This window comes from Seriola aureovittata, chromosome 13, assembly GCF_021018895.1.
Source record: "Seriola aureovittata isolate HTS-2021-v1 ecotype China chromosome 13, ASM2101889v1, whole genome shotgun sequence".
Lineage (NCBI taxonomy): Eukaryota > Metazoa > Chordata > Actinopteri > Carangiformes > Carangidae > Seriola > Seriola aureovittata.
The window spans coordinates 24,994,891-25,007,824 of record NC_079376.1 but is presented as its reverse complement, the minus strand read 5'-3'; positions in this window follow the sequence as shown (position 1 = coordinate 25,007,824).

Here is a 12,934-nt window from a genome sequence, read left to right as displayed (position 1 = left end):
GACAAACAGGAGGAATACAAAAGTTTACCTTATTACCTGGCAGCTGCTGCGAGATTCACGTCCACGACCCAATTGTGAATTCAGGCAAGGAGGACGGAGGCGGTTGCTAGCGAGTATCGGCATGGTGAAATGGGGGAGATGGATGAGGAGGATGTCACAAATCAGCACAACAGAGAGCAGCAGCTTCCTCTGTGGTGTCCATGGCAGGACTCCATGCTTCATCATCTGTGTATGATGCTCACTTCTATTGGGAGTAACGTCAGAACTGAATCATCTCCATTTATAGACAGTTTGTGTGACTGTGCACTGATGAAGATCTGAGCTCTTTGAGATGACTCCGTGACGCTTTCATCTTCATGCAAATCTCCAATCTGGTTAGTTAAAATAGACTGTGTTTGCTTAAGTGACTGTGATTGTTCGTGATTGTAATTTACACATAAATGCAGCTAATTCCAAATGAGTTCACTCACTTTTTCTTTTTGCCACTACAATAAACACTCTGACAAGTGCATTCTGGGAAATGCAACGTATAAACATCACAGCGATAAGCACCACATCCTGAAATATAATATCATTGGATAAAAGTCGGCACAGTGAATGGCTTTGACATGAAATGGGTTCCACTTATCCAGCCATTTCAGAGGCGGCTTATGTGGCATAATTGCAGATGATTTCACAGCCATTTCTGACTAAAGCAAACATCTCTGTGTAAACGACCTGGCGATGCTGGAATGGGATTTAAAGGAAAGTAACTTTATGGTTGTGTTGGCATACGCCGACAGTTGCTTTGGCAGAGAAAGAATCACTTCTGCATTACATGAATTCATTAGATAAACAGCATCTGAGCCAGCGCACTCTCAATTTACATTTGTTCCAGTTTCAGAACGGCTTCACATCAACACAGTCTCCCTAAAACACAGAGCTGAAACATTATTAAATGCTTCTCAGATGGAAGAGAAGGCAAGTAACAGCAGCAACCTCCAGGTCCTCCGCGGAGTCGTGGCTTTGTCTTTCAGCTCTCGGAGGCTTTGGAAAACACAAAAATATGTTGTCTGTGTAATGCAGACAACTAGCTAAATGTGAAAAGAGCTGTTTCCCATCAAGCCGCCCTGATGACATGATTAGCAGCTCACAATTTGTCACTTCCCAGAGCCAGCAACCTTACAGCCTGGATTACGACGCCAGCAGATCAAAGTGTCTCCCTGTCGCAGCGTTCGCTTCTCCCCGTATCAGCTCTCAAAAGCTGAGACGTACACTTGAAGTAACTATCATCCTACAGCCTCACCAAATCTCAGAGGAGAGAGTCTGACAGAGAGAGAGAGAGAGAGAGAGAGAGTGAGCAGTGGCAGCTGCAGGAGAGAGACAGAGAGGAAGATTGACAGTTGTGCACTAATGCCTCCTGACACCAGCCACGGCTTTCTGAGAAAAAATAAAGTACATTACACAAACAAGGTGCCTCAGCCTAATCCACTGCTAACCTGATTTATCCTCAGACCGAGTGGGCAGCAGCAAGACGGCTGCTCCAGCTGCTTTGAAAATCAGTGATAAAAACCCCTCCGTTGACAAGGTGATGCAATCACCTCGCCCGCAGTTGTTTGACAGCTTGTATGCGACGCTTCCAGGTGTGTTCGCGGCTCGGCGGACGGGCGCTCTGCTCTGAGTGACGTGGTTGAGCCTGCGGTTGAATCTCTGCAGGATATTTCCACTGACAGCCGCACGCTTGAGGTTATACGTTGTTGCACATACACTGTTTGTTATGTCCCGGGTTTTAATGTCAGGAATCCGGTCACTGTATCACAGTCACAATCTAAATATGCTGATATTTAGCAGGAAACATTTACCATATTCACCATCCAAGTTTAAAATGTCATAATGCTAATATTTGCTAATTAGCTCTAAACACAAAGTACAGCAGAGGCCAATGGAAATGTCATTAGCTTGGCAGGTATTTGATCTTAAACCAAAGTGTTTTACAAGTGACAGTTTGACTTGGTGATAGCCCCAAAAGAACGACAAGGATCGCCGAAGGTTCATCCTCAGGGGGAACGTCGCAAATGTCAACCTCACAGCGGCGCTAAACAGATAGTTAGGAGATAATCAAAATCATTAGACTTCATCCTCTGGAGTGTATGACCATCTGTACCATGGTTTGTCTACTGTATGTCGTAGATATGAGATATTTAACTGGATATGCAACAACCTTTACCCGCAAGTGACTTTAAATAAACAGGGAATTACCAAAGTCAGCAGGATTCACCCTCTGGTCACCATGAATGAACAAAATTTAATGGCAATCAATCCAACAGTCTGGATTTATTGCACACTTAATGAGTTTCCCATTACAGGATACTGTCTGTTTGCGTGTTCACATCTCCGAGCACTAATCTGCTTGCTGGTACAAAACCTTCCTTTGTGTTTCATTGAATACAAGGACATTAATTGTCTTTTCACGACAGTTATAGTTATACTTTTTATAGCACAGTACAGTGCAGTGCTGATGACACGAAGGTGTAAACTTAAGAGTTAAAAAATGTGTGAATTTAAAATGAAAAATTAGCATATACAAATAGTAGCAGCGTTTAACAAGAAAAGCAATACTATAAAATAAAATGAGAGAGATTTGTGTGGGTCCTCAAGAAGAAAGGGTGTATGAGAAATAAAGGATGAAAATAATTGAGGAGGATGAGCAGGCAGTTGAAGCTATGAAGCGATGGACTGTGCAAAAGATATGCACATGCATTTTAAACAGAATATATAAAAGTGCAGCAGTGCAAAGGATCGGTTGATCCAGTAATTGTGTGTGTGTGTGTGTGTGTGTTAAGGAAATGTAGGAGTATTGTGTGGCAGAGTCCTTTTCAAAGTGTATATTAGATGGTGGTGGGGGTGGGGAGGTAGCAGGGTGTCGGTAAAAAGCTTGTCCTCTTGGGAAGTTGTGGCTTCCAGTCTATGTAACCTCTTGTTAGAAGGGAGGGTGAAGGTGGGAGGAGGGTATGGAGGCTGTGGGAGGGATGTGAACCTGGATGGCCAGGAGAGGGGCTCTGATGAGGCACTCAGAGGCTCTTATGACCCTCTCCACAGCTGTGTGGTCCACGGGGGCACAGGACCCAAACTGTGTGGAGTTCGTAAAACAAGCCCTCAATGGTGCTTCGATAGAAGGTGGTGAAGACGGAGTGAGGATAGAGTTTAGCCAGAGACAGTTGAGAAAGGAGACGGCACACTCATTTCCTGTATCTGTGTCACATGGTTTCTCCACCTCCCCGCCCCTTCAGGAGACCAGCAGCAGGTCTGCATCTGTTCACTCCAATGGGAGAAGTGAACCTGATCACAGATGATGATTCTTTCTCCCCAAAGTCACTGAAATAAATATTGGATTAATTTTTCACACCTCACTGATCTTCAGAACATTCTGACATTAAAATGTTCAGCCGGATTTATTTGAGACCTGTCTAGTCCAACATTTTGGGAACTACTCTTGCTTTCTTGTAGATGATTAGTTGAGAAGAATGGTACCACTCTCCTGTCTGTGCTGTCTCTGCAGAAGCCAACTAGCTTAGCTTAGCAAAAAGACTGGAAGCAGCTGGCCAGACTCTGTCCAAAGGAAACATCATCTACCTACCAGCACCGCTAAAGCTCACTAATGATCTCTATATCGGGACCATTTCTTGGCCTGGTGCTCTTCATTTCTGGAATTCCTGCTGGTTGCCTGGCAACCTCACAGTGATGACAAGACTCCAGAAAGTTACAGCTCCTCAACTCGAAGTACGAAAGTCAGATGTTGAACTGCTCCTTTAAACACGAAATAAGTCATTACTCCGCTAACTGACAATACTGAAGAACTATAAAGAAGCAACTTAGGAAGAAGCCACTTACACTTACTTACTAAATTGTTAAGAGTCATATTAAGGAGCAACAAAAAGACAGTAGCTATGTCCCATTTCCAGGAGCGGTGTCCTTTGGAGGCTGCATTTGAAAACTGACTGTGTCACAGCAGCACAACTACGCTGTCCCATTTCTAAGGCTCCTTCAAATGTTTACCTATCCCAAGATTTTTTGATCATGGTTGAATAGAGCCCATTACATCCATTTATTATAAAATATTTAAAAAAAAACAATGTAATAGACTGTTAGTGTTGTTTGAACCCACTGATCAATCTATCCATCCATCCATCCATCCATTGTCTTCCGCTTATCCGAGGCCGGGTCTCGGAAGCAGCAGGCTAAGCAGGGAATCCCAGACATCCCTCTCTCTAGCATTGCTTTCTAGCTCCTCCTGGGGGATCCTGACGTGTTCCCAGGCCAGATGGGATATGTTTTGGGTCTACCCTGGGGTCTTCATCCAGTTGGATGAGCTTGGAAAACCTACAATAATCTCATGACCATAGGTGAGGGTCAGAACATGGATCGACTGGTAAATTGAGAGCTTTTTCTTCCAGCTCAGCTCCCTCTTCACAACAGTCTGGTACATCGCCCATATTACCGCTGACTTGAAGGGTTAGGGTTAGGGTTAGTAGGGTCAACCATATTCGAACTCCTTCACTTTGGGGCAGCAACTCACCCCCAAAACAAGCGGGAGCTGTCCACTGTTTTCCGGCTGAGAACCATGGCCCTCAAACTTGGAAGTGCTCATCCCGACCACTTTACACTCGGCTGCAAACCGTCCCAGGCAGCGCTGGAGGTCATGTTCTGATGAAGCCATCAAAACTACACGCTCCTCACCTCGGCTGCGCCTAGAGATCCTGTCCATGAATATCACACACAGGATCGGAGACACTGACAAAAAGAATAGAGGTGGTGGTGTAACATCCAATCAAATGTTCAAATCAAGTGCATATAGCGAGCTAACCTTACCCTGTTCTGTATTACATTGCTGTGGCTCAGCAGGTAGATCAGGGTTGGATGTTCAGTCCTCAGTTCATCTGGCACACGAGTCAAAGTAGCTCAGTGCCATCGAAGTGTGTTTGAATGAGAAACACATTTTAAAGCTCTTCAGATAAAAACTCTATATATATGCAGCAACTTACCACTGTTTCTACCCTGCAGTCATCTAGGTTTCTATGCCTTCATCCCAGCGACAGTCAGGCATATCGTTTTCAGGTTGTTCGGCCGTCCCAATCTCGCCGACACAATATCTCAGTAACGCCTCAATGGAACTTCTTCAAATTTGGCACAAACATTCATAAGGACTCAAGTATGAACGGAATAGATGTTTGCGGTCAAAGGTCAAATGTCATAGGCCACACAAAACACACTTTTGGCCTTGTGAACGTGATATCTCGAGAACTCTTAAAGTTAATCCCTTCGCTTAAATGTCCACTTGGACTCAACGATGAACTGATTACATTTTGGTGGTCAAAGGTCAAGGTCAGTTTGACTGCACAAAACACTTGCACACAACTCAAGACTTCACTCAGCAATTATGACAAAATTTCACACAAATGGTTGATATTTTCTATGACTCTGGATAAGCAGGGATGTAACCTGAAACTAATCTGTGCGGTGGAGGCAGACAACCATGAGGAGGTGATTCAAGTTAGTCTAGCTTCACTGGTCTGATACAAACTACTGTTAGATGTTAGAAAGAAGTGAATTTAGCTGATTTACAAACAGCTCCAGCGCTTGTTTTCCTGCTGAAGTGAAAGGTCGTCTTTCACAGGACGAGTTTTCAGCCTTGTTGTCCGTCCACACTCGGTTGATTTCTGATAAATGGACATGCACAGACTTGTTGAGCATGTTGCTCAGAGGTTTATAGCTCCAGAGTTGTGAAAATGATTGGTCTGCATTAAGCGCTGGCCTCAGATCAGCACATCAACCTTCACTCTTTGATGAGGTTTTTTTTTTTGCAAGTCCTTGAGCATGGCCACTGAAACAGGACGGGGTATACTTTGTTCAGACACCTCGTGTGACCCCCGCAATCTATTTCTGTTAATGAGAGCTTTAAATATTCATCAGCGAGCGCCTTGCCAAGGAGAGGAGCCCTGAGCAAACAGGACGAGAGGCATTTGGCATCGCTCTGTAATGATCACACCACATATCTGTGTGATAATCAGAAATTAAATAGGAACAGAGCAGGGGAGCGCGTCTACCTTCAGATGACTTTCTCACTGCTGTTTGATCTCTGTGGGCCTCACACTCACTGTGTGTGTGTTTGCTCTTTCTGTGTTCACGCAGATAATCTTGGTGCAGACAAGATTTATTTGAAATGTACTCCGCAAAGACGACGCTTTTTATTTATGATGTTTGGATAACCCCCAACCCACCCCCACCTCCACCACACAGCCACATGCCAGTTGGGAAGGGGGTTGCATGATATTCTGATGGGAGCAATTAACAGGCTCTATTCAACATCTGACGTCGTGTTCCTGCTCTCCTGAGGCGAGACTCACTTCATTTGATGGCAGGTTGGTTTGATTTGATTATGAGCAGCTAACATCATGTAACTTATGAAAACACCAAACACTGTCCCAGAGCTTTCATCCTATAAAACAACATCAAGCTGTAGTGAATTGAAGTGAGTATTAGAGCCCCACCCACTATGAATCAATATGTGATTAATTCAGCTGCCACTTTCTAAACAAACACATGTGGGGGCTTCAAGCCTTCTGTCCCGGGAATGAAGTCTGAATATAATATAAAATATGATTCATTTTCTGTTTTATTTTTATAGTAGAGTTCCTTGTGTGTCCACTTGTGTGTGTTCCCTCCTTGTTGATTGTCTGCCCCGTCCTAATGTGTTTCACCTGTGTTCAATCACCCTCCTTCCTGGTGTGTATTTAGTCTCTGTGCTCCCTTTGTCAGTCTGCCTCTTGTCAACCTGTTGAAATCCTGATCTACTCCAGTTTTCCTCCTGTTCACCTGCATTTCAGATTTTGCGTTTTCTGCAGTTTCACCAGTTTTGTAAGTTTCCTTTAGCTATTAAAAGACCTTTTTCCCCTAACTAGAGCCTTTTGTGTTGTCTGCATTTGGGTTCAGTTATTCCTGCAAATGATACATAACCAATGAGTGAGTCAGCTAATGTTTTCTCAGGCTATACAGGAAAAAAAAATCGGATTGGATAAGTCCTGGTTTTGGGACAGTAACTCTTTCATTTCTGAAGCAAACTCGATAGAAAATGAGGCTAAAATTTGAATTAGAAGAGAAAAAATATTAAATAGGAGAGATTAATTATAACGTTTAAATTCTGATATGTTTGGGCTTCTCTGAAGATCTAGAGGCAACAACTTCTCCAGCCTGAACAACCACACAGGTCGTTTGTTCCAACCCTCTGATATGACTGATAGGAGCATCGGCGTACCGGACCTCGGTTGTCAAAGTTATATACAATAGTAAATCACTGGACTGTACCGACAGCAGTGTACCTACCTTTGTCACCATGGTTACTATAATAACAGTCATGGCTTAGTTAGGTTCAGGAAAAGATGGTGATTCGGGTTAAAATAAGTACTTCCTCAACATTAGATTACATTGATACAACATATGCTATCAGATTGTTCTGCTCAGTGGAGATTAACATGGAGATGCTTTCTGCTGGTTGCTCTCTTCTTTAGGACTTCATCACTCCAGGTAGAACACAGGTGGGAACCTTCCTTTACTCGGTGAACTGCTCACACATTCTTTGTCCAACTGTTCACATCTGGCCTGTTGTTCACTGAGCTAATTCTCCCTCCATCTTCATGTTTCTTCATCTCATTTTTTCAACCATTTAATAATCTGTTGCAAACATTTATAACTGGTAAAAGGATAAAACACATCATTAGTTATTAAATAAGTTAAATAAGGCTCCTTTTGCCAGTTATGAGTGGTAGTAAGTCATTAGTAAGATGATGTAGATTGTTTAATTTGTGGCAGTTTAGGGTTCTTGATGTGAAGCAGTTTGAGTGAGGATTTGCTATTTGTGTGTGGGGGACAGAGTTTAAATAAGCAGTGTGTGTTCATGCTGATGAAGGAACATTTCAGTGCAACAGTGTGAGTCTCTGATGTGCTTTTATGGTTTATTGGAAACAATGGATCTCAGTGAGGAATAATATCAGGCTTTGGATACACACACACACACACACACACACACACACACACACACTAGTTAGTAGATGCAGTCAGTGTTGGTTTGTGTCTGCACATGAGACTCTTGGACAATAAGAAGTAGAGAAAATCACCAGCCTTATCTTTTGGACTGCAGCAGAATGATAATTGTGAAATAAAAGGGGCGACTCTCGGCTTGGTTTTCAGACAGTGCTCTTGATGCTGTCTGATCCGCCTTAATGGGATGGTGCAGAGAAACTTTTTGTAACTGGTGACATCAGTCGATTTTGATGCCAGACCTTACGTGACATTGCCTTTGAGCACTAAGCTGTCGTTGATTTCTGAGGCTCCAAACGGCAGCAGAGGAATGAAAGAGGTGTACAGATCAATTTGAAGTGATGCCTCAGTCCCTGTCAGTAGCTACACAGCCTCTGCTCAGGCTGAAGGCCTGGTGGAGGATTCACAGGAAGGGAAGTGAAGGGAAATGAAAATTATGAAATTAATAGTTAGTTTTCATGATATTAAGTAGGCTGTAAACATGTTTATTTCTGCTGTAAAGTTGGACATTTTAACATGGGAGTCTATGGGGATTGACTCACTGTTGGAGCCAGACTCTAGTGGTCGTTAGAGGAACTGCAGCAATTGAACTACATTTTATGGGTGTGTCAAGCAGAGAGGGGAGCAGCATTATTTGGACGTTGGTTAGTTAGTTGTTGGTTCTGTTTGTCTTTCTGTAAAAACCACAGCACACCACAGCTGTTAACATTCAACAAATACTCTCACAGTATTATGCACATCAATTTTCAATGCAAAATAACACATTTTTCATGATATTTACCAGTGGAAAACATCCAAACGTTCCACCGAGCAGTCTGCCCTCTCTCACTGTACCTCACAGGGACAGTCCCGTCTCGTGGCGTTAACAGCATTCACACCTGGCTGCAGCTGTTGAGGAGGAACACGTCTGACAGGAAGTGACAAACGGATGAAGCCACTTTCTGAATGAAAGTGAAAAAGGTGAACTAGAAACGGAGAGTGTAAATGGAAACGTTGTGATGAAAGAAAACAGAGTTTTATTTTTGGTGCCAAATTTCTCTTTTCTGTTTAACCTTTAATTATGGCCTGATTATCCCCACAGTCACAGAGTGGCAACGTAAAATAAAATGAAAAATTATCTCCTTCAGTTTCCTTAATTCCTCCTTCATAATGTGATTGTTTCCGCTACAAAGCACAATTACCCGTCATCCTGAGAGTGGAGGAATGAAGTGTAAATAATTCACATCTTCCACTGAGCAACACGAGCCTCCAGTTGACCTTCACTCCATGTAAATGAGCTGAGCTGTGTGAGGCCACAGGCTCCGGCCCAGACACACACACACACACACACACACACACACACACACACACACACACACACACATAGTTATGTTTTGACAAGGTTATGTTGGAACATTGTTGCTGGATCCGTCGCTGAACTAAAAAGATGTGTCATCTTAAGGTAAATTTCATGTGAGCATCATTCCTGGTGGCTTTATGAAATGATCTGGGAGGGACTGACTCTGTACAATCGAAGAGAAACGCAGGCAGGACACTGAGCGGAGGGGAGAGACGTTTTTTATCAGGGAGGCAGCGGGAGGCTGTGCTGAAGCAGAGCTGCACGACTGAGCTTTGACAATCTCCACACTTTGATCTCCAATCTGCACATTCCAGGGACAGGAGGAGGAAACTTAATCCGATTGGTAGTAATGCAGGAACACTCCTTCTTTTTGAATTCAGGCTGAAATCAAAGTCGTGTGTCAGGGAGGCATTGTGATTAATCTGCCGATTTTGCCTTTTTCGGCACTTCCCCGTCGGGACTCGAGGGGGAAAAAACGAAAGGTCACGGTGCCATTGAAACAGCTGTTAACGCATGCAAAGGAAGGCATGAATGTATGCATGCGGTGGGATTTTGACACGGGGAAGCGCTTGCTCGATGCTGAGTTGACCCACTAGAGCTTGTATGACACGGTAATCATACTGTTCACTGCATATCTCGTATTCCCTGGGAATCTTTAGCCCCATTAAAAAACTTTGCTGCGCTTTGATGTCGAGCTCTCTGTTATCACAAGCCACTTGCAGTGCTTCTAAATATTTCAACAAATCCATAATGTGTTGAATGTTTCCTCTGTAATTAAGTCACAGAAACAGTTTATCAGACCTGGTCACCTCTCAGCTCTGCTGGTACCATCTGATGGATTTCATGTTTGTTTGGTCTCTGGCAGTTTTACACAGATTTTGATTCATTCGGCAGCTAATACACCAGAACAGCTGTAAACATGTGGACATAGCAGTTAATCCAAAACCAACACATGGATAATCTGCACCCCATGTGCCTCAATATAAAAAAAAAAAACCTGATCCAAAAGGGACAAGGTGTTTCAGTGGTAATGCAGTTGGGATGGATACGAGTACTCGAGTAATCTTTGTTGACATCTTTATTCGAGTAGCATCTCGCTACTCGTGCTCCTGCGCACGTGCTGTTGTTGGCTACAATAGTTCAACTCAGCTGGCATTCTGTGCACCATGGCAACCGTGACTAGGGAAAGTGATGTCGGTAAATACTTTGATAAAAAAGACGACAATGTGCAGTGCAAGATATGTGCCGTTAAACTTGCATATCAAGGACCTCCCATATTTATATTTTGCGGTAAAAAAAATATAATAAATAAAAAATAAATAAATAAAATAATAAATATATATATATATATATATATATAATTTTTTCATAAGGTAATGACAGTAATCAAATATTGAAATGACTGAAAATGCCTATCCCTATAATGCAGGGTACTGATGATACTGATGGGAGGTCAGGTACATCGTCCCAGGCCACAGACCATCAGACTGATTTACACTAGTTCTGTAGGCTAAAAATGTTTGTTGATGTTACAGGTTAAAACTAGTTGTAAATCTGGTCACTTTCTTCATCTGAGAGGAAAATGATCCAGATGGTACCACTCTATAATAAGACTTCCCTTATGAAGGATTTATAGATGGTTTTTAACTAGTTTATTAATTCAGTTGTTAACACTTTATAAATCATAAATGAACAATTATAAACTAGTTATAACACAGTTTTTCATACATTGATGCAGGCTCACTATTTGGCAAGATCAAGTTAATGCTTTCTACTCAATCTTACTAATGAGTTACCACCATTTATAACTGGTAAAAGGAGCCTTATTATAACCCAATAAACTATAACTTTTATCCTTTTGCCAGTTATAAATGTTGTGTAATTGATTAATAAATGGTTGTAAGACTTGAATTTGATCTGGCAGATGAAAGTGTTTGACCATTAAGATGCTGACAGTGGTTCATTGATAGTAACTGAACAAACATGTGATGAAGCAGCAGCTACAAATGCTGATGATGGAGAAAACAAAGAAAGCTCAGTAACTAATGAGAGATGAGGCTGAACAGTTCAGAGAAATGTGAGCTCACTATTTGGCAAGCAACACGTCACTGTTGCCCTTTTTATCTAATGTGTTATAACAGCTTATAAATGATTTATAAAGTGTTAACAGGCTGACTAATAAATGAGTTAAAAAACCATTGATAAAGCCTTTATAAGGGTCATCTTATTGTAAAGTAATACCATCCAGATAACATAATACAAAACACTGTGACTGACCCATTATATTATATAGTTTTTATCTATTTTTATTACCATTTTCACAATTGCATGTTATTACAGGAGAAAATGGAGGCTACATGTGCACTATGTGGTCATAGCAGTATGAATATTTATATTCATATATATATTCATAATGAGGTCAAACTGAACATCAGGTAAAGGGCAGTAGTTTTCCAGTGTGCTTTCTCTCTCTCTCTCTCTCTCTCTCTCTCTGACTGCTTTCAGAACTCTTCACTTTTTCCGACCGCTCAGCAACAATGGATAATTATTATTATTATTATTATTGATGACCAACAAAGGCAAACACATTTTTGCGGATGTCCCCGTCCACGGCAGCTCATCACTCAGCTTTTCTACCTGTGCTCCTGCTGCTTCTCTAAACCGGGAGCTGATCTGAATCTACTGCAGGTAATACACTGACTATAGATAAGTACCTCACACAACCACACGTCAAATAACCTCAACTATCACTTCAACATGTTGACACTGATGTAGCCTAGAAAGCAGTGGTTACATCTCAATTCCCCCGTTGCCTCCTCCTGTGGGCGGTGGGCTGGACTGAAACAAGCAGTGCGTTGCAAGAAAAGATGTGAAGGGAATAAAATCACATGCATTGTTTATAACTTGTTCTGTCTGTGTATGTAAGAGACGTCAGGTTATCGGGGTTTATTAATCCTGTCTGCCATGGGCTCTTTTTTCTTCAGGGTTTATTGTTTTATTGCATTACGGTGCAAAAACATCAAGTACTATATGATGCAGTTATCTTTTTTATAGATACGGCAGAATGCAATCAGACCAAAAACCCACCCAATCTAACTCTGGCTGCAGATTTCATTAGTGCAGTGTGGGTTTTCTTTTTTGTTTATTTTAAACCAAAAAACAGAGAAAATTGAAAAACTGATGTTTTTCTGTTTTTGTTGTCAGAATTGAAAAGCAAAAACATCAAATTGGAAAAAGTGGTAGTCAGACAAATAGTTAGGAAAGAACCCATCTAATTTTGGGGTTCGATCCAGAATATCTATAAATCAGATTTTTGTTTTTTGAAGTCTGGTCCATGTTGGAACTCCATTTGTCTATCCCCAAGGTGTGGGCCTTCCCAAATAAATGATTGTGTGTTGCAGTATTGTACAAAGTGTTGCACTGTAACTCAAACATATCCGCCCCACTCTGTTCTCAAAGTTAATAACTGAACTGTTCCTTTAAGAGGTATTTCTAAGATGCAGCTGGCTGCTGAACTCTCAC